General features: G+C 39.6%; 1 protein-coding gene across 8 annotated transcripts in view; it reads right to left on the reverse strand.

The window, feature by feature from the left end:
* The window catches only part of nlgn1 (neuroligin 1), a 255,515-nt gene that overhangs the window by 134,214 nt on the left and 97,377 nt on the right, over positions 1-23,924 (reverse strand). The gene's annotated exons all lie outside the window — the stretch shown is intronic.

The following is a 23,924-nucleotide window of genomic DNA, read 5'->3' on the forward strand; positions in this document are numbered from 1 at the left end:
TTCCTTATTCATTATTGGGTGAAATGCATGTGTGTGTGTGTGTATGTCCTTTTGCACATTTCTGTTCTCTAAAAAGGTCCAGCAGAAGATTCAAATCACATTTACAGGTTCATTTTGGTTTATTTATCTGACAACAAGCTGTTTGTTTGTGTGGTGGTCTGGATTTGGCTTTTTACTCGTCTAACATACCTTTAAAACTGTTACAAGTTCCCTTTTACTCCTTTAGAGGGACTCATTTATGCAGTTTGGAGTGGAAGACATTTATTTGAGTACTTGTAGAAGAACATTTTTTCCATGTTTGTGTGTATGACTATGCTTGTGTGTGTGTGTGTGTGTGTTTGTGCGTGTGTGTGTTCTTCTGTCAAGTCTATTTAACAGTCACTTGAGTGTCAGGGAAGCAACTGAGGAAATCAGAAGTAGGAAGGAACAGAGTCAGTCAAGTAGAGTAGCATCATCCAGGCCCGTTCCATTTAGATTGATTTACCCCGAGCAAAGGGTCTGCAATTATTGCCTGAGCAATCTCTTCAAGTCAAGAGCACAAAATTAGAGTGGAATCACACTTCTCCTTCTCCTCTTCTTCACTTCTCCTCCAGCTATAGACTGGCTCAACGGTGAAGTGGATATGCAGGCTGGCACCAAGCAGCAAACTAATAAATGCAGTGACAGCCACAGAGCGAGCTTCACTAGAAGGGAAACAACATCTAGCCAGGGCATTCTGGGACAGCTAAGGCAGAAATGCACTAAGGCCACAACATTCATTAAATTACATACAGTACTGCGCCTGATCACAGAGCTCCCACGAGTCCTGGCGTTTCTGGAATATAAAGGCTTTTCATTCTGCTAGAAGTATTTCTACTGGGCGGGGGGAGTCAGGGAATGTGCTGAAGGCAATCTCACCCACTGTTTTGTGTGCAGCACCACCCGGCAAACACATAATGTAATTAGTCAGAAATTATTTTCCTTTTTGCAGAGAAAATCCAGCAACTTAGTCCATCAGATGCCAAGAACGGGTGGAAGCCTATGATATGACCTGAGAACGATGTCATTTTCTGCATGTACCTCACCCTTTGTCATGTTAGCCATTTGCTTGATGAGGAACTGGTAGAGTTGAAACGCTGCCAGTTTCAGTCCTATTAAATTCAGAAGCTATAATCCAGTGTGCAGATGCTGACTGGTTTTACATTCTGTGCATATTTGCCACATCATCATGTATTTTGATCTGAGTAAATATTCTCACTAATACTGTGATAATGACTTTAAGAATACTGCCCGGCCCCTAAACCTTCAGTTTTTATTGATTCGCTTGGAAATTTCTTGTAACGTTGACTTTCAATCCAATATTTATATTTTCCAAGATAATATAACTGCAGAGTACAAACATAGCCTAAGGTGCACATGTAGCCTAAGGGAGGCCATTTGTGTAAGTGTGTGTCTCTGCATACGTACACACATTTATACAGTTATGTATTTCTAGGCATGGTTGTGAATGTATAAGTGTAAATACACTGCATTGTGTATGTGCAGTGTGTGGTTTGCGTGAGTGTGCATTTGTGTGTTGCCTATGTACACGCGTGTGTGTGTGTATATGTGCATGCAACTATCAATCCTATAAGCCTAACTAGATGTAAGCAGCAGGGCCAGTATAATCCAATGGATGCCCCTGTAAATAGGATAGACAACTATATAGATCAGCTCAAAGGAGTTATAACTCTAGTTCTAATCAGATAAAAAGAGAGATGGAGTGGACGGGAGGAGGGAAAGAAGAGGAACCCGATGGAAGAGGAGGGGAGGGTGTGATGTAAAAAAGGAAACGGAGGAAGGGAAGTGGAGAGTATAAAAAAGAGCGATAAGTCAAAGCTCCTGGAAGTTAAGGAGGCTAATGGTCAATTTTGAGAGAAGGGCAGATGAATTCTGGGTGAATGATAGAGACTGAAAGACTGAGACACACACACACACACACACAAGAAGAAAATCAGAAGGAAGTGTGCTGTATGTGAAAACTAAATTCAAAGCCTTGATCTATCTGTGTGTATATGTGTGTGTGTGTGTGTGTGTGTTTCAGGGTTGTCTGGGGGTCAGGCAGTAGAAAAAAAAAAAAAAACAACACAAGGAAGCACAAAAAAAAAAGCAGTGGAGAAAACTAGCGTCATGTCATTGCCACTCGTCTCCTACCCAGCATTCTTCGTTCTAATATAAACTGATGTGTATTCAGGCTTTAAACATAAAAAAAAAATCCCTTCAGAATTAAGATCACTCCTTCACCTGTCACACCCCCCCACCAACCCCCTCCCACCCCATCTCTCTGTCAGTGGTGATGGATGTTGCTTGTGCTTCAGACTGAAATGGGAATAGACTGTTCTCTCTGTGCGTTTCACAGCAATCTGGAGCTGTCAATAGACACATACACACACACACACTCATATACACACAACTGTGCGAAGCTGTCATGTCTCTATCAAACAACCTGCCTCATGCATCAAAGACAGAGAGCGAAACACCCGGAGAACACACAGACAGCAACAACAACTAAAAGTTTGTCCAAGCTGTAAGACAAGTTGCATTTTGTGCAAGAAACTTCGTGTTTCTTCTAATTTCAGATCTCCTACCACGACTCCGTGTCTCTGCGTTTACAGACACACGTCACAGGACATCGTCAATAGTGGACAGGTAGTTACACTCATTTCTTACCTATTGCAGAGTGAGGGCCAGGCCCCGTATCCTCTCTAGTGAATCCCCATCCTACCTGGCCCTGACTTCTGACCTCCTGGCAGAGGAGGGTACAGAGAGGAAACTGATGTGGCTTTGACTCTAATTTTTCTAAAATAAAAAAATCACCAAAATACAAATTTACGCAATCATTAAGATGGTCTTATCTTTGCTGTTGTTTTCAGGAATGTGGGGATTTAAAGTTAAGGTATTTGATACAAAGTAAATGGATTTGATATTTTATTTTCCTTCTGTTATTGTGAAGCAGGCAGCATTTGAGATGATGATGATGTTTTTAACCTTTAACTCTATGTTTTAGGAAATGCTGTTATTTTATATGAATTGCATTTTATGTGAGCTTATGTGGTAGGTATGTATTACACATTACATTTATGTATGGTTGTTTTATGTATTTGTTATAGTTTGTGTATCTGGAGTTCAGCTCTATGTGCACTCTGCGCTTCACCTGGCTTCGGGTTAAAATAATAATACTGATAATAGTAATGATAATATCAACAGTCTGACTTTTTTTTTTTTTTTTTTGATTCTCAGACACTTGGCCCTGAATGCACTGTACTGATGTCCTATAGATTTCATGTTCTGTAGCCACTGCTATACGAAGTAAGACAGCGATAAAAGAAAATCCAGTGACAATGTAAACTCATCACAAAAACACTGACCACAATTCACATCTGGCTGTAAGTCAAAGTGCACGCAAAGCACAAAACAAACAATAATACACTCGAAGATTTAAATAAGAGGTAAATAAGAAAACTAAAAACTATTAAAAGATTAACTAGAAACCAAAATAAAGCTAAACACTAGAACTATAAATATATAAAATACAGAGACTGGTAATAAAGTAATTTGTAATTTATTCAATCAGGATTACTTTATATATGTACTTTAAATTTTAGTAACAACTCATTCTGCTCATTGTCACACACTCAGCTGTACATGCAGCCACCATGTGTTGCTGTTGTCAGATCCGTCGTCAGTATTGAGCTGCTTGGTATCTTGACCTTCTTATCTTTTTTCTTTCCTGTTTTTTTTTTTCTCACAGTGTGACTCATACAATCCTGGTGGCATCTGTCCCTCTGTGTTTGTGTGCAGATAAACCATATGTATGAATGTGTATGTTCATTTTGTAGACTCAGTTTTTTTTTCCCCCCACTTCATGACACACTCAAACACACACGCACTGGTGACCAGCTGTGTGAGTAATGAAGCTACAGATTGTTTATGTTCTTCTAAGGATTCTGGATTAATTCTTCACTGAGAATTTACAGACTCAGTTCTTTGTGGCATAGATTCAACAAAATGTTGGAAACCTTCCTATGAGATTCTTCTCCATGTTGACATGACTCATCACATCATTTCTGCAGATTCATCAGCTGCACATTCAAGCTGCCAATCTCCCGTTCTACCACATCCCAAAGGGGTTCTACTGGATTCAGGTCTGGAGACTGGGGGACATTGCTAATATGTCAACTTTCTCCATTTTGGACAACCTGGGTCTCGGTTCCATAAAACATCTGCACTGTCAAAGATGTGATTTTGAATTTATCAAAGTTCACCAAAAAGCTGAACTCTATGCTTAAGCTTTGCCTGCACTGATCAAATTAATTAAGAATAATTTATTTCAGTTAGAAATGATCGTGAGACCAGGTCCCTGGACAAGTGTCCTGATGTCTCCAGGATTTTTGGTAATGATGCCCATTATGTGAAGTGGAGCTTCGAACAAAATGAAGTAGCCTTTGCTGCACTCGGTACATAATATTTAGTGATCTTCAATGACAACAGAGAGATACTGATTCATTAGTTGATAATCTATGACAATCAGACACTGACAATCAGCTGCTCAAGTGGCAATCAGAGAGCATTCGCTGCTACCCTCAGTGATAAATGAAGTGAAATCCTGCTTACTTCTTGCTCTCCAGTAACACCTACATTTCTGACTAACAAGCCCGTTTGGTTGATATCGTAGATCCAGCTGAATTTGTCCAGCTCTCTCTGATCCGTCTTGGCTGCAATAAGAATAAACAAACACTGTGATCGGCACAACAAGAACGCTCAGGCTGCTGCTTAACTGGCTTTGCAGGCATACAAAGACAGATCAAATTTGATTTTCTGCATTCCACAGAATGCTTGCGGATTGTTTAATTTGCCTTGGCAATGACAATGTATCTTGTGGAAAATCTCCAAATATGGCTAAATGAAGCGCTGCACCAATATCATTCTGGCCTGGACTTCTTCTCAATGATCCATTGAGTCAGTGTGTTCTATAAATGGAGCTTAAGGAGTTCAGGCAACATGTGTTCATAAAGAGCCAAGACTGGAGAGTTTGGTTTCATCTGGTTACCCCCCCCCCCCCCCCCCCGTCCATAAAGAGAAACACTGCACTGTCCTACAGAGACAGATAAAAAAAGAGAATGTAAAGCTGAGAAAGAAGAGCCTGGAGCTGGAGGAGTCTCGCTGAGCAAACTGACCAAACAGACACTTATTTTAGCCTTGTTAGGCTTATTGTTTTACCCTAAACATTTCTTTCATCACATCACATATACTTCAAATGCAGATACTACTCTCCGGCTTTAAACTGTATGGTGGAAATGCTATTTGAAATGAAAATAAACATATGTATTTTGGGTTTTGGGTTTTTTTTTGTTTTGGTCTATTTGAACTGGTGAACTGTGATAAACGTGTGATTTAGCTAACTTAGTTAGCAAATCATGTAAGTCCAAGTGCTGCTTGCCCAAGCTATAGGCTAGTTTAGTATTAGCCTACTTTTTTTTTTAATCACAACTGGAGTCAGGTAAGCTGCCTCATTTATGTGGTATAATTACCAAGATGTTGGTTCATCAAAAAAGAAACAGTGATAACAGTGATAAATTCACCATTGTTACCAGTTTGACCAGTTTCTGCTTGTAGTTACTCAGCAGTCACAGCAGTTTTCCAGCTCTGAAACTTCTGTGTCATGTAACAAACATGCTGAGAGTGAAAATGGATTGAGTTGGATGACATTAGAAACAAACTGTTTTACAAAGAGAGGGCTTTAACGATGACACACACCTATGGAACAAAAGAAAATAAAAAAATCTAAACCAAAGTGTAATCCACTTTATCTGTCCTCCAGTGGGCAGTTAACTTCCCTCCACTCCTAACACGCCTGTGGAGCCACACTTGTCTCTGTTAAATGCAAATGTTTCAATTTCATCTCTGACTAAAATCAAACGGCGTTAACAGTCGGTGAATCCATCCTTCGTCCTTTGTAGCGCCTTCCTTTCCCTTCTCCTCCTTGCTGTCTGTCTCTCTGTCTGCTGGCGCCCGGGCTGTTATGAACCTAGCGTGGCCGTGACGCTCGAGATGTGAAATTGAAAAGCCAGTCAGCTGTTTAAATATCCCATTTATTGTCACTCGCTAATGAAAACAATCTTTCACTGTTAAATTTGAATAGGCGAAATTGCATTTAAAAACACATAAACCAAGAGAGCCTGACAAATGTGAGATGATAGGAAGAGACTGCTGGAGGTTGGCGGGGGAGAGGAGAGGATTGTGTAGACAAGTAGAGGAAGAAAGAGCCGGCTCGCTGCTCATTATGGAGGCTGCAGAATTATCCCTGCTTATATATCTGAAAGAAAAGCAGTTCACCCTGTACCCAAATGCAATGTCTGTCAGCTTTTTATGTTCCTCCCTTCCCTTTCCATATAGCCCGAGGAGTGTCCAATCCCAACAAACCTAATTAGTGTATACCAATCCAAATATGCCAGGTTGCTGGAGGGTGTATGCATTTTCACCTCGTGTCCCATGGCTCTGCCTGGAATCTGAGCTTTACCTACACATGGGGAAGGCCTCAAGTGAATAGGTATTTAGCAGAAATATAAATCAATAGCTAGATTCCTCAGTGAAGTGGTTATCAACCTGGGGGTCCTTACAACCAAGGAGGTCGCAAGACTCTTTTCAGCGGTCCCCAGACGGTTGTGGACAAAAAAATGAATAAAATAAGAATAAAAATATAAAAATAAAAATGAAATGCTTTAGAGTGGGCAATATATCACATAGCAGTGATAAAATGTTCCTATAGAATATATAGAACAGATTTAATTAAGTGTGTTTGTAAAAGTCACAGTGTGAGTGCACATGAGTTTCTGATTAGACACACACATTAAAATAAATAAATGAACTTTCACTTTGGCACTCTTGTACTACAGTATCATGCTATAGCCAGTTTTGCTATGGCACAGAACAACAACACACACATCAAAAATCCACAGAGCCTGGAGCACTGGACAACACCCACTGGTAATACTGGTAAATACTGCAATTCTTTTACTAATACTGGTAAAAAAAAAAAAAAAATGCTTTTGAAACTTTTCTTTACTGTTCATTTCTTTCCTCCAGCAATATCTCTAATCGTCCTTATGAGCTGTAGCCATAACAAAACGGTAACAGTGTGCCACAGACGGCCCAAAGTGGAGGGGGGGGGGGATCTGTGCCAACAGTTGTGTGGTTGTCTTGGCACTACTGATTTAAACACGGAGCGATCATGTTACAGCAGAGATTGTGCGATGATACCGCTGCTCACACTGCATCAGCCTCATAAAGGCTGAGGCTACAGAGACAGATACAGACCCCTTGGTAAGAGATCAATAGCTGTGGTCAGATAAGGTTGCCGAGGTCTTCAGCCTGGGGAAACAAGCCCGTGTTTAAAAAGCAAGAGTGAGAGAGAAGTACATATGAAAACAGAGGAGGGAGGTTTTGTTTGGGCCAACTGGGACCTGACCCTATGGGCAGAGAGTTCAACAGCGAGCCGCAATACTCCCTCAGATTAGTATTGATTGTAAATTTAAATAAATAAATAAAAATAATAATATTAATGGGGAAATATATTCTAATACTCCTTTTTTGATTTTCTTCAGTGTTTTGTTTTGTACCCTATTTGTGTACTGTTCCAACAACAAGATGAATGCAATTTAGGTGGACAGCTTCCCAGCAGGGATTCTAATTCAACCAGGGTCTAGACCACATTTGGAGCAAGATAAAATATAGTCTTGGTTAAGACAAGAACCCAAACAGTCAATAGGTCCATGCTGTTCCACCTCTAAAAAGAGGAGCTCAGGCTGATAGAGCTTCTTAAAATTCAGCTGGTCAAGATAATTTTATAGACATCTGAGTTTTATTGCTTCCTGTGCATAGATGTAATAGCCTTAATAATTTTTTTTTTTTTTTTTTTTTTACTTAGGAGACAATAAACCATGTTGGACCAGGACTTGGACCAGAAAACAGTGTCACAGTTTTAGACATATAATTAGTGGCATCAAGGAGGACCAGATCAGGGTAAGTCCAAGTAGAAACAGCAGAAAAGTCCAGAATGTGAGAAAATGAGATGGATTTTGATGTGTAATCTGCATTAGGATTTTGAAAGAACTCTGGAGTCCATTCAGGTGTTGTTTGTGAATTCTAATCAAACCATAAGCTGAAGCTGAAGTACCAATAAACAGCACTGTGCAGATGCTGTGAAATGCCAGTGACAGTCACTAAGATTACATCAGGCCACAGAGTAACACGCCTGGCAAACCAGTATTATTTCTTTTTCTTTCTCTTGCTAAATCTGTTGTTCTCTCATTGTCCTGCTCTCCAAACCACTGATATCAGAGAAGCACTCTACATCCAGGATCAAGCTGCTAAATCAATTCTCTTCAAGCCAGGCCAATCACAATCACTTCAATGTGATTGCAGCTCTCACAGCAAGACCGCACAGTGCCAAACCGTCTTCCGCCGCTCGCCCACTGTCACTGCTGACTACGGGCTCTGTGATACTGACGCTTAAAAAACAGGTTCTGTTTCAGAGTTGTCCTGTACTTTCACAGCACTTTGAAATTCAAATACATAATGCATGACACCTACTAATAAGAGATCAGCACTTTTGGCTTTATTTTATCTTCCAGGCTGCTTTTGGACAGTGTCAAGTAATATGACAGTTTAAGCTAATTTTCCCCCCCAGTGCCAATTTATTCCATGTAAAATACAGATTACGCCTGGCTCACTGCATGTTTGAGGAATGGAAATATATGCTAAAGCCAATCTGATTTAATTATCAGTGCACTGAGGATTTATTTCACCTGGTTGTACTTGGTTAGCTGCATTCATCTCAACAGTAGAGGTCTTGACAGAGTACTTAACACAACTTTTGTCCTGATCCATTTATTACAGCAGGTTAGGTTGGGTTTTCAGAGAGCTGGATCTGTCTGAAGACATCTAGAATACAGTTCTCTTTACCAAAACTTTGTTGTCATGGTAACAGTAATAAACATGAAGTGAGGTTGTGGAACAGTTCAGGTTTGGTTAGGCTGAAGCACAAAAACTATGTGGTTTGGGATAAAATAAATACTCCTTTATGGTTAGAGGGCCTTAGCTGTCATGGTTACAATAATAAACACATATATAAGGTTGTGGAACAGTCACAAATAAAAAAAAAAACGATGCTGACTTTCAGTTTCATACGTGAACGTCCCATGTTTTATCGACCAATCCATCCACCCCAAACTCCCTAATGCTGACTATCACTGTATATACTATTTCAACTTCCCCCTTTGCTCCAGTCATAATTATTACGGCCGTTAGAGATTACCTAACATTAAAATATAACTATAGTCATAATAGCCTCCTTGCAGGGACGACCTATGGAAGGTAAAGTGGTAAATACATATAAATATAAACTGCATATAATTAGAAATATAATTTCTCCTTAAAAAAATACATAAATGAAAAAATAAAATAATGATGATACAATAAAGTATGTGTTGTCTTATGATCAGGATTGTTAAGCTACATGTAAGTAAACAAAAGAAGAAATGGCAGTGGCTCTTTGCACACGGTAACAGCCTATGAGAGAATCTACAGCATTTGAGTGGTGGCTCCTCACCTCACACTTCATTTCACACATTTTTTTCATTTTGAATACATATAGAAAATAGAAGTGCTATTTAAGAAGAATACCTGCATGTGTCTTTGCCTGACTGAGATGTGAGGTTGACGTGAAGCCATGCGGTTAAGAGAGACAGTTAGCGAGTCGGTTATCTTCCAGCAACACCCTGTCTATGTGAGAACCTCTCTATGTGGATCACTCATTAAAGCACAGCAGTGGGTACTGATAAAGAGAATGGGATTACTGTGATTAATACCGTGTGTCACTTGTAATGTCTTTAACAGAATGACTCACAGAGCTGCATGCACACATGTCTGAGTGTGCACACAAACACGCACACAAAAACTTCCGAACTTTATGTGTCATTTATTACAAACAGGCCTTATCTCTGTTTGTGATGTTGTGTTCACCTCTCACTGACAGCCCCCTCGAAAGTTTTTCCGGACTAAAACACGCACTCGTGTATACATGACAGCAGAGACACACACACATACAAACACACCCTTGTGCAACTATCTTTGTGGGGACCCATCACTGAAGCCCTTACCCCAACCACAACCTACAGCTAATTCTATCCTGAACCCTAAAACCAAGTCTTAACCCTCAACCATTTAAACCTGTGGGTCCACAAAGCTGTCAGGTCCCCACAAGTAAAGTAGGTTTCAGGGGTTTTACACCCCATTGATATAGTAAAACAAGCCCCTACACACACACACACACTCCCACACACCCATATGTACATATAGTATATGCACATACATGCTGTCACCCTTGGTGATTAGTCACAGTTTGGTCGCCCTAGGGGCTCTGCAAGAAACCAGTCGCCATGTGTGAGTTCCAAACATAGAAACACTTCTTCTCTGTATGTGTGTGTGTGTGTGTCTCGTGTATCTGGGTGTTTTGGGCTATTTGGCAAATCCCAAGTGTTCTGCAGTGTGTGCAGAGTCCCCAAATTGAGAGAGAGATAGATAATAAGAGCTCTTTCTTATTATCTCTCTCACAAACACAAACACAAACACACACACACACACACAGCGAGAGATGTGACAGTAACCTGAAAAAAGGTGGCTAGGAATAAGTGTGTGTGTGTGTGCTGTGTGGGACAGACCCCTAAGGCACAACAGATGTTGGTCTATTGCCCTGAACTGCAGACACACACACACACACACACACACACATTTACATATACACACAGTGACATACTTAAGAATGTAGACTTGAAGAAAACAACCACAGACTCATCTATCCATATGTCTGTGTGTCTGTCTGTCTTCCTACAGTATTTGTCTCCCCATGAAGTCCTCAGCACCATCTTTACACACTGTGTCATCTAGCTCTATAACAGTCTACGTCCCTATGGTTTGTTTTACTGCCTGACCTGTAGGCATATGGAAAGCATGTAAACCTGATACAGTTGTTGTTTCTGTCACACTCAGGTCCACTGGCAGATGCATGTGTCTCGTGGGATACGTGCAGAAAATGGATCATATCTTTGGGATGGCATGTAAACGAGTGGTAGTAATGTTGCACTGAATAATTTATCAACATTTTTTTTAATCATCAATAGTTGACAATAGTTAACAATAATTGACAACAGTTATATGACTGAATGTACACTGATATTTTGGTGTTTCTGACACCTATTTTTAAAAAAAAATTTTAACAGTCTTAATCGGTGAAATGTTTGGTGAAATGTATGAGAGAATGTAAGTAAAAATCGATCTCACTTCTTCTTCCACTTTGTGAATATGTCTTTTTTCTTGGGAAGGTCTCGGAAAGAGCACTTAGACCATCATCTGAAGCTAAAACTGTCTGCTGAAATGTAATAATTATCATTATAATAATTATACACATTCACATGCTAGGGGTCGCCATCTGTGACTGACTGGCTAATGTATGTCTTTAATCAGAAGAAAAGTTATGACAGTCTGACCCACTTACTTTGACAACCCGCAGAAAAAAAAAAAATCACAAGGAAAATGAAGAAAGATAAGTTAAAAAAAAAGTGTACTAATCAAAATTTTGAAATGTCAGCATCAAGGTGTCCCTGACTGAAATTTCTGAAGGATCATGTGACATGGAGCCAAATTTCACAGCATTTCAGAAGAGCACAATAGCATGTCAGCAGTACACCAGTACACAACAGGAGGCTGTGGATGCAACCTGGAAAAGAAACACTACTATTTTGTTTCTATGTTTCTATTTTATAATCTATGTTTTAGATTATTTATTGCAAAGGATGTGATTATGTTTAATATTTTCTGTTTAAAAAAGAAAAAAAAAACCCTACATAAAATAAACTATAGTTTAACTATAGTTACACAGATTACGAAACCCATGCATTCTCTGCCTGGCTTAAAACTGAAGATGACTTTCAAGCCTTGGGATCATTTTAATGTGCTTCACATTGAATTCCTTGAATGGACAAACACATAAGATGATACTAAATGTTATATAGTAGTGGTCTAAAAACAAAGTTTACAAAAAACAAAAAAACAAGAACACTAAACTACGAATAGTGAATGTACAATAAGATATAATCAAGTAGAAACAGAGAAGAAAGGGAATAAATAACCTAAAAATGTTTATGTTTATCTAGGTAATCTGATTACTGGCTTTTTAGTAGTTTGACATTTTCTTATCCAGAACTTTTAGCCACACTGCTGTTAGTACAATCCGTTACTCTTTAATATTGCCAATGGGATGAAGTTATGAGTCACATGGAGACTGGTAAGCAGACAGCCAATGCTGTAAAACTGTGCTGTCGTCATCAGAAAATTGCTTAAGGACAATTTTGTTGATTTTCATGCTCGTGATCTAAAATCTTTGACTTTTTTTTTTTTTTAATGTCCAGCTTTCCAAAGCCTCTGTGATGATTACAGACCCAGCACGATGGGGCATAAACTGGTAAAATAACGCTGTCAACTAAAGGCAGAGGCTAGTATATGGTTATAACCTGGGTTACATGCAGGCTTTAAAAGGCTAGGCTCAGGCTATAAGCTGGGTCAGCAGCGGTTAAAGTGCAAGCATCAATAAATGTATGACTGTGGACAGGTCTCCCCAGGGCAGTTAATGAAATGCTCCTATGCTTTCATTTCTCCATCAGAGAAGCCATGGCCACACATATGCACACACACACACACACACACACACGCACACAAACAACTTGTCAACACCGTGACCAGTTCACAGCTCCCACGGGGCCAGTTATGAACCTGCAAGGCCAGCGTTTATAGATCTCTACTCCAGTTCTCTCCACTAATACACAAACACATACCTACACAAACACAAAAAACGCACAGGTGATATGACTGGACTGAACACTAACACATACCTAACGTGTGTAGGAGGTGTTTCCTCTGGTTGCTGGTTAGACCTGTCTGAACTCAAGCTGCTACTAACCAGAAGTTAAAAGATCAGAGCAACCAAATTTTGTTTGTGGTGTGGAAGCATTTAAAAAAACAGTGTTCACAGCTTTACCACATTGCACTGCATGCATTTTGTAATCTGGGTGAACTAATGCTTTAACATCTGCTATGTGTTAGACTGATGCACCAGGTGTGTACTGGCATTTAACCTGGATATGAAACTGTTAGTAGAGATTTCATGCTTCATGGTGTTTTCATATCTTTTTTCTGGTTTTCCACATATCATTGTCTTAAAGGCAAACAGATGAATAGTTGGACATGATCATTTTTTTTTTTTTTTTTTGCTGTCATTGAAGTGAGTCTTATTTAAATCCATAATGTGTGCCATGCCAATTAAAATGCACCAAACTGAAGACAATCATTTGCATATTCTGAAAAGTAATCAAGATGGAAACTTGAGATTCAGACATGACAGTCACATACAGAGAGTGACAGAGAGATACATGCACACAGGGAGGGAGAGAGAGAGAGAGAGAGAGAGAGAGAGAGAGAGAGAGAGAGAGAGAGAGAGAGAGAGAGAGAGAGAGAGAGAGAGAGAGAAACAGAGTGAGAAAGAGTGAGAGAGAGAAAGAGAGCTAGCAGAGAGAGCTGATTAACAGAAGGTGTGTGCGTGTAATGAAGATAGATGTTGGTGTAAACACAAGTAGCTGAGGCCCTGCAGTGCCGTCATGTTGGAGGGGGAAACAGAATTATTAATAATTATGCATATTAATATTGATGATTAAGTGGTTGATATTAATGGTTACTTCTCTAATTAGAATCAGCAGGATGCAATATTAATTTTACACATGCAAATCAAGTGGTGAGTATGCAGTGATGACACTGCATCTCTCTCTCTCTCTCTCTCTCTCTCTCTCCCTCCCTCACCCTCCATGATTTAACCAGCGGTAGAGTGTGTTTACTTGCACAACAGGCTTGAGGGTGTGTTTGCTCTTCTGGTGGTCTTATTTATTTATTTATTTATTTATTCAAATCATTAGCAAAGGATTCACAAAGTATAAAGTCTTTTTTTTTTTTTAAACAACATAAAACTCAGGAATACAGAAAAGTAACGTTGAATTAAACTTAACATCATGTCATGTGATTCACTTCGTACAGTGTCAGAATTTTTAAACCAGTCACGTCAGTACAGTGAGACTGTATGTAGTGCTGATTGTGGGCCTTTGAAAGTACTTCTAATGCCAATAAATAACTGAACTGAATTCAAATGAAGTGAGACAAAGAGAAACGGAGCAGGCGAAAGGACAGTAATGCTTAGGGGAGATGAAGAAAAACAACGGGATCTTCCTCTTTTTTCCTCCACCTCCTCCTCTTTTATCCTCCATATTGTTCTATTATTTCCATCGGGAAAAATAAATGAAAAACACGGCAAGTGGTGAGAGAGAGAGACGAAGCAGGGAGAAAAGAGGAGGCTGACCTTTGAGAGGATTATGGGATTTGTGTTAGAACAAAGCGAGGAGGCAATATGGCAGATGTATTCTGTAAAATAGACTATTTAGCAGTGAGACGCCGTGATTGCGAAGAGAGCAAAGCAATGGCAGACAAAAAGGAGAGGATCACTGTGTTCATGTAAAGCTTTGTAAACAGCAGTTCACTGAGGGAGGGGGGAGCGATGCTCTCACACTAGCAGAGGACGAAGCAGTTTGTTATTTAAATCAGGTGAAAGTGGGTGATGGATTGCACTTTTATTGTTGTACTCTGATATTATATTGGTTGTCTGTGTGGACTCTCTCTCTCTCCTGAAAGTTTTTAATGAAACAGTTTGAAAGGCTCATCATACACACAGATCAGGTTATTTATGACTCTCATCTCCGAAACATTTACATGTGTCCCATGATGATTTAATTCTGTCTTAGAAGAGGGACACACAAAATACACCTGATTCAATTTAGTCCTAAAAACTCTCAAATTAGGAGATATTGAATAATATGACAGTATATTAGTCCCATGTCACTCAAATGGGGAAAAAAAAAACAGACCAAAACACAGACAGAAGTGAAGTTAGAAAAAGTAAAGATACAAAGCAAGAGCAGCGAAGCTTTCACTCTGTGGGATATTCTTCCTCCTCTGCTTACCATCTGCTGGCCAAAAAAACAACAACTCATCTCTCACTCTTTCCCAACACTTACACTGCATACAAACACACTCCCACACACTCTCAAAACACACACACTGCAGTTCAACTAATAAGGGATTTTGGATTGAAGTGGCTTCGGGGCAACAACATCGACCTGATACTGATATTGATATATTTTTTTTTTAAAATGTAAAACAGTTGTTGCAACTTTGAGCATTTCCTTGCCAACAAAGACCTGAAGTTGAAAAGGTCCTCAATCAGTCCTAGAGCAAGGAAGTTAAAAATCCAAGGATTCAATATTCAGGAATTTTTTTTTTATTATTTCAAAATTCTCTCCTCAGGTACACCTATGGCGAAGGTTAGTGAATTAATGGGGCTTTGGTTAATTTAAAGTCTCCAGTCCCCAGCATGAAACTCGGATGTGCTACACAGTCATCAACCACCTCGACCTCCACATCCTTATCTTCTGCCTCCCTGTATAAGAGCACACCACCTGCCTGTGCTGGCACTGAAAGCTGGCACTGGATGTAATTAGTGAGGTACAAAAATGTCCATATGACTGCAATTCCGAGGATACTGGGCTGATCATTAACACCATCTTTAAACCAAATTTATGATTTTTGTTCTGTTTTTAAAATAACAAGATGAATTAAATAAAATCGAGCAATGTAACACATTATTCAGTGGGTGAAGGATCCTTCATTTTCTCATATTTAACAAAAGCCATGTATTGACCAAACTTATACTGGTCTAACCATCAAATGACTATACACACCATTTATCTCTTCTTCACACCCTCATGCTGCCCCCCCGACTGCCTGGTGTCTCAGCAAGACACTCCTATCTGACCTCTAAAAATATGGCGACGGCAGATTTGTGACTCGTGCTGATAACCAATCAGACGGCTCGTGTCGTGCAGGGCAGACGACCCCCGTTGTGTCTTAAATCACATTTTCTCTTCATCGTTCTCTCCCTCAGTCTCTCAGTCTTCTTTATTGCTTGTTGCTGATGGTTTTATTTGGTGCCAGCAGATAGTATGGTGAGTTCCTCAGTGGGCTGTGGAGAGGCTGACAGCCTGAGAATTTAAAAAGATCAAAACCGGGTTTACCTGGAGCTACATCAGACGGGTGTATAGGATAGAATTGAACGAGACAGTTATCTGTGTGAAAAAACAAAACTAAGGCTTTAAATATGTCATCACACAGATGGACAGGTGTTCAGACTCAGGCATGGTCCACTCCCACACATATGTAGTTTGCAGTGATCAGAGGCGTTAACATCTCACTCTTTGATCCTGCTGCTACATGTGTCCATCTACTGTAATAGCCCCATTACACACACACACACACACACACACACACACACACACACATACACATACACATACACACACACACACACAAGCACACACACCCACGTTCAAGCATGCATTCACACATTAGCAGAGGCCAAAGCTTTGATCAATAAATAACACTGTCACAGGGGGTTCTGTACACACACGGATATCTACACATGCAGTTTGTAGTGAGGTGCCCAGTAACAGCTTGACTGCTTGACTTAACTCGCTTGCTTATTACATAACAATGGCCAGGTTAAAAAAAATCAAATTCACAAGTAGTGTTAATATGAAATTATAAAATGGGTCGCCCAGGGCCACCACTACGCCTTTTAACCAGTGCATGCTGGGATAGGCCCCAGGCCCCCTACAACCCCAGACAAGGTAAGTGGATTGACTGGACAGGGCAGAAGGAAACTGAACCAAATTCACGCAAGGGAAATCAAGGAGGCGACAAAGGGAGAGACAAAAAACTAGGACAGGCTTAGTGTGAAAACTCATACTCAGTCTAATGACTGGGTAATGCCAATACAGAGATTGTAGTTGCAGCAACTTGATTTTTAATGATTAAATATGTTTAATGTTAAAGGTTTTTAATGTTTATTATTTTCTAAAATACACAGATTGTTCTAGTAGAATTGATGACTACTTATAAAGTAAGCTGCATGAGTTTTCAGACCTGACAGAGCCAATCCTGGCACTTCCACAGTAGAAGTACAAGGAAAACAAAGCTCAAAGTAATACTTCCAGTTTTTAGCATACATTAAGCACATTCAGTTTAGTTAGTATATTTCAGATTAGTAGAATTAGTAATTTCTTTTTTGTTGTTGTAGAAAATGTTTGCTTCGGTTAGTATATTTGGTGTTAGTATTTTTAGTATTTGGGTTATATCATAGTTTAAGAGCACAACAAAGAAAGACAAAAGTTATTTAAGTAAAACAAGGCAGAAAAGGATGTGACAGAAAGTAATGTGTTAGTTTAGAGTGTGTCAGGGACAGAAAGCATGCACATGCAGCACTATAGGCCGACTGCTGGTTTCATTTGACCACTTTGGCATCAGTGTTTTGTGCCTTGCATTATCATTATATACCTTTTTGCCTGTTTTTGTTTAGTACGATTTTGGCAGATATAACCAGCAGCGTGGTGATATGTCAGACAGGAATTCAGCTTTTGTATTTATTGTATGAAATCAGCCTTTAACAAGTGGCTTTAATGACTTGGACATAAAAAAATATTTTGAAGTCACTATGTACTCAATTTGAAAGTTTCACCCTCGGTGTCCCCAAGTGATACCAAAACTGATACTGCTGCAGACCAGGCTCTCGGTCGAAATACAGTAAAGGGCCTGTCCAGAGTCTGGCAGGATTTTGAGTAATACTATTCATGTGCTCAAATAAATTTCTAAATACAGATTAGTAATTTGTAAAACATTTAAGTTTATCATTAACCTTATAATTAGTAGTTTGACAAAATAATCCTAAATCAAGGTACATTTACTCAGTTTTTCTAACGCAATAAAATCTCATGTGCTTCATTATGGCTTTTCCTCAGTTGTTATGGAGATTGATCTGTTGAACTTCTCATCCACACTAGCTTAATGAACTTTAATGCTGACCTTTAAACCGACATGGACTAGTAGAGCTGATGAGTGGACCTTGATTTGAGATTGTTTTGTCAAACTACCAATTTTGTACTCTCAAATTACTAATTGTTAGGCGCTTTGTTAGCTTTTCTCCCCAAATAATGCAGGTGCATGTTCTGCAGGCTGCTGCTTTAGGGCACTGGAACGCATTTAATTCCAGTTCAAGCACTGCCAGTGGCTGAATGAAACCAGCAATAACTGTATTTTATGTGCATTGATTGACTGATTTTAGGAATCATCCTTTAAAGCGTTGTATATTGGAACCAGACTGTGGCTGTGGTCGTGCATAACACATAATGAATGAAACATGCATATTATTGTGTGGATAATGGTGGGTTGGTGGCAAGTGGCGAAAGTTGTGGCTACAGGCGCCTGGCACAGTGGAGCGTGCCCAGATGGTCTTCTGTTGTCCTGGCCTTGGCCAGATTAATCCAATCCCTGACGCATCCGCAGAGCTGCTGTAAACCTCGCCACGCCAACCCTGCTGTTGCCAGATTACCATTAGCATAGCATAGCTTCCATTAGCATTGCAGCCCCCTCACTGAATAAATCATTATGCCAGCAACACTGAGCCAAATGAGCAGGACCAAAACAAACTGAGCGATGGCAGGCTGAGAGAACCTCACAATGGCCAGGAGGCTACTACAGCCTAACGTCAAGACAGTGCCAACACACAGCAAAGAGTGGTGTCCAAATGGTGGACACAATCCTGGTGGTTTAAGTACAAAATAACAGCCCTGAGTGTCTGTAATCACACCACTGTTAGCTGATATTTTAGCCAAATTTTAGCTGCCATTAGTCATGTTTAAATTATATTTCACCCCCAGAACATTACAGGTTATCCCAAGGACTCAATGTTCCTACAAAACTGTATGAACTGTATCAGACAAGGTTGAAACAACATTTAGATCGCTGCAGGACAGAAATTTCCAGTGAAAAATTGGCTGATGATACCATACGGTATGTATTGGAATTTAATAAAAGCTCCCATTCCCTCCATTCAGTTTAGAAAAATAAATGTGTAATGAAATAATCATATCAGATATGAACCATGCGGACTGGAGCAGACGGCATTCTAATCAAAAGCCAAATTTGGGCCAATTTCACACTAAAGCTGATGGAAAGTTATGGTCAATGATCTGTTAGCTTTCTCTGTTTGGTCTGAGATTTGATTGTACTGCTGCCTCTTGCAATGGAACAGATCATACATGGTTTCTTTATGATGGTTAAAGGACACTGGGACATCTTTGAACTTGTCTTACAATTTCTGTTTTTGTCTGTCTATAACTGTCTATAACAGAAAGCAATATATACAACATAAATAAATAAATAAAAGTAAATAAATAAAATAGAAATATTAAATATGAAAAATGTCCAAAATACTTGGTACAAATCTCAAATATCTTGAGCTTTTCTCTCCTCAGTAATCATGGGATTTTGGAACATGGTAGTAGGGGAAAGTATGAAATATTGCAGCAAATATTACAACATAACTCAGTGTAGCCTTTCCACTGATCAAAGCTTCCTCTGCCCTAAAATTGCTGAAGAAATGTTTGAGTCTCACATGACTAATTTACAGGAGAAAATATCCTAGCAGCAAGGCAAAGGTCTGCTGAGCTCCATAATTACCAAAGGACTCAGTTCACAGTTTTAACTTGTATACAGTATATATATGTCGGTTCAGTTTCAATTTTTGATCTTCTGATTTCATATTGTGGAGAAAACCATCCTTTTTCTTTCCACATCTTGAATGAAATTACCCCAAGTAAACTCCATTATAGAGGAAAACAGAGGCCGCCAACTGTCTCAGTAAATTTTACATTTCTTTACAGTGCCTACGCAACTGAAGAGTGCAGTATTTACATCTTGTAAGCATATACTCAACTTTGGAAAAAGTCTGTAGTCATCAGGTCAAGGGAAAGCTGATCTCAACCACTGTAAAGGGAGAAAAAGTCCAAATACAAATCTAAATGTTTGGAGAGGGAGAAATCATTAGCCACTAATAAAAACTCAACTGAAGCATTTTATTTAAGGGTCAGACACTTCCATAACTTTCTGAACGAGCTGTGTCGGGGCTACTAGCAAGGAAGAGTGCAGAGAGGAAAGGAAGGGGAGAGGAGAGATGGTGCCGAGGCACAGAAAGAGTAATGAACCCAAATCATTGGGGTATTTGTTTCAGGGAGAGAGAAATTAATAAGCATGAAAATAATCGTCCTCAACACTTAGCCAGCAGGAAATAAACTAACAGAAAAGAGAAAGACCAATTACTGTGTGTGGGGGGAGAATAGGAAAGAAGATATATAGGGGATGGTGGAGGGTTGGGAGGATTGGTGGTAATATTTGGGAAGGATAAACATTAGGGATAATGCCTGTGTGAGAGGAAATGCTCCTCAAGCAAACACACAAAGTCCTGATGTGGATACAATTAAAATTACGAGAGCTGGATCTGATGTATGTGTGTACTGCATGCAGCAAGATTACATTTTGTGTATTTTCTCTGCATTTGGACCATTGTGAGATACTAAATCACTCCGCCCAAAGTGATAATGATAAAGCTAATGTTTGTTTTTGAGCTTGTACAATAGAAAAAAAACCTCTCTCTTTTCATATATATATATATATATGTGTGTGTGTGTGTGTGTGTGTGTGTGTGTGTGTGTATGGGGCCCTGTGATTTTTCTTTTTTCTTTTTAAATTGCAAATTATAAAAAGAGTTTGTTTTTTTTAAATTGTACTATATAACTACATTATGCACTACTCTGTAACTATAATATTAATCAAAATAACTCAGATGAATTCATTGAGAAACCTACATCTTGTTTACCACCTCTGCCTGCTTGTTGGTCCTTTTGCTGCATGGTCTTTTCCTAAGCAAGGACTTTTTAGATGTGATGGTGGTGGTGCTGCTGAAAGCAGGGCAGAGTTAGAGAAGCAGTGCCGCGCAGAGAAATGGATATTTTACTGGCCAGGTATATCTTAAAACAATCAGAGGCTTGATGAATTGGCTGAATGGCTGATGTATGGCTGGAATGGAAGGGTTATTTGGAGAAGGTTTGAGTCAGGGAAATGCACCTCATCAATCAGCATGATTAAAGGTTTTGGCTGGGCCGAAACAAACTCAACACTGTGAGGGCCTGGCCTTAAAGGCGTAGTCCGCTGTTCGGAAGTACAACAAACAAGCCCTGGGGAAGTATTGGATTCATGTATTGGCAATTTCAGTCAACTTTGTGGCTTTGTACTTGTTAGAACACAACCATGGTGCATTTCGACCTATTCTTATCTAGATTAAGTAGAAATTAAACTACAAACAACAGCTCCACATTCTTCTAATTGTTCAACAATCACTATTGTGTTTTACTTACTTAGGACAGAGGTGAGCATAGAATTTAAGACAAAACTTTTCCTTTTCATGAGAATATAATGACACTTTTCTAGCGCCCCTCAGAACAGCATGATTCTTCACTTGTCTGCATATCTGAACACAGTATATGCATGACAGACTATTTACTTTCTAATGTAGTTTAAGTGTAAAGTAAAAGCAAACCAACCCAGCAGCAGAGTGTCCCATTATAAACCTACCAACACTGAGATGACAAAGACAATAAATATTTGCTACTCTAAATAATGACATTTTGACAGCACTGTACCAAGTGTTCCATTAACACCCCATCTGTACACAGGAGGAACTCCTAATTCATTAAACACACACACATACACACATACACACATACACACATTCAAACACACCCATGGACAAACTCTGACAGTAGCGTACTATATATGTGCCCCATGGCCAAATCCATTGTAGCCAAGGCCCTTAAACGATAAATACAGCTTCGCGTCAGCAGCACTGCATATTTAAAGCCACTAATGGCTTCCTGCAAAGCACTCGCTCTACAAGACACACAAACGCACACTAAGCCAAGGAGAAAAATCACTGGCGCGAGAGTAGGGAGTTCCGTCAGCAGAGCAGCATCTCCAAATGAACAGGTGCTGCAATGGCTGGCTGGGTAAGGTCAACCACACACTTTAACCAGTGGAAGCTAACCAGCTGGCTGGAGAACATAATTATGAGCCTGGGAGACAGTTGAAAGTTATTAATGAAGGAAAATGTTAATAGATTCTACACTGTTTTCTAGTCTTTTTAGCTGAGGATCCTAAAATCTCATTTTTGACATGTGTTTACCTCATTCATTCATTCTGTCGTGCATGGTCATCGCCGGTCAGCACCTTAAGGAGTTTAGGAAACATACCTTTAACCTAAGAGGGTTCTCAGACATGGGTTAACCAGAGAGGTTTTACAGGCCCAAGGTCATTTTCCAGAGTTATTCTGTATGTTTTGTTGTTGAGCATAAAAGCAGTTATCAAACTCAGCTGGGGTCCAGTAAACCACTCCGAGGTCCACGACAAAACTGGGTGCCGTTTTGTGTGAGCCCCTAAGGAGTCCACATCAAATGTTAAAGCCAATCATTCCATGAACTACACTGCATTTTATAAATATCCCTTTCATCAGGACTAATTACTGCATGAGTACAAATGCATGCACAGACACCACTGCACTAAACTTTCATCAGGTGAAAGCCTGCATTGTCAGGAGCTTTACTAAGTGCATACGGACCTTGGTGCTTGAAGGTGCTATTGGATTATGACACGCCACATCTCCAAGCATGACTAATGTTTTTAACAATGTTAAAATGCTGACAAAGAGTTTATACTATCATTTATGTTTATAGAACTTGCACGCTCACCAGGGTGACAAGGGTGACGTATGTGTGATCATTAATATGTGTCGCACAATCAATTCGAAAACAAATCAAAGTAATGACCCCCCCGAAAAGATCCGAAAGAAAGGAACCTGGGTACAGGTTTAACACACTTTGAGAGTCAGTGGCACTTTTTCAAAAGAAGTACTGTGATAATCTTAGGGAATAAATGAAATGTATTTTTTTTCCTACTCGAAAATGTGGATGGCTCAAATGGCTTGTTGAGATGGACATTTTTGTCAGTGGAGCTCCTTACTGAACTCACTTAAAAACTGGATCAGTGACTGGAAAGCCCAGCGGTTATGAGTCCTACACCTACTGTAGCTGACAACACACTCCTTCCCTGTCACTCACACACACACACACACACACACACACAATCACGTTTGGTGAGGTAAAGCCGTATGCTTTTGTCCATTGCCAGAGGGGTAAACAAATACATAGAGTCTAATCTGAGAGCAAACAGCGGCGCCTCATGTTAACCAGCAGGGATACAGTTTCCCTCAACACTATAACACTATGAGGCCTGCAGCTGTTAAGAAGAGAGAGAGTTCATACATTAAAGTGGCCACGTCCAAACTAATTTACAAATAATGGAACTGACTGTTTTTGCTTTGTATTATCTTTTACTTGTATTGTCTTTCTTGGCATTTTCATCCACTTTTGCACATTTTTGGATGTTTGTAATACACAATGCTCTAAGTATGCTCTAAGTTTCATTATATGACAATCAATAATTCTTCTTTATACTGGAATCAATCAACACTGTGGGACAGCCTCCCTCAGTGTCCATCCAGTCACAGCTGGAAAATAAAAAACTCTACTCAAGTTGCTATCACCTCATTTCTAGCTGCCAGGAAGCTCAATATCAGAGTCTTTCATCAGATTATATGCAGGAAAACAAACAAGGCACTTCACTGATACTCAGTATTTGCAACGCAAACAAATAAATGTAAGTCATGTAAAAGAGATCAATGCCTGAATAATAGATGAGAGAACAGAAAGACAATGCAGACCACCTGCAGAGAACATTAACATCCCGGTTCA

The sequence above is a fragment of the Toxotes jaculatrix genome, chromosome 6, assembly GCF_017976425.1.
Source record: "Toxotes jaculatrix isolate fToxJac2 chromosome 6, fToxJac2.pri, whole genome shotgun sequence".
Classification (NCBI taxonomy): Eukaryota; Metazoa; Chordata; class Actinopteri; family Toxotidae; genus Toxotes; species Toxotes jaculatrix.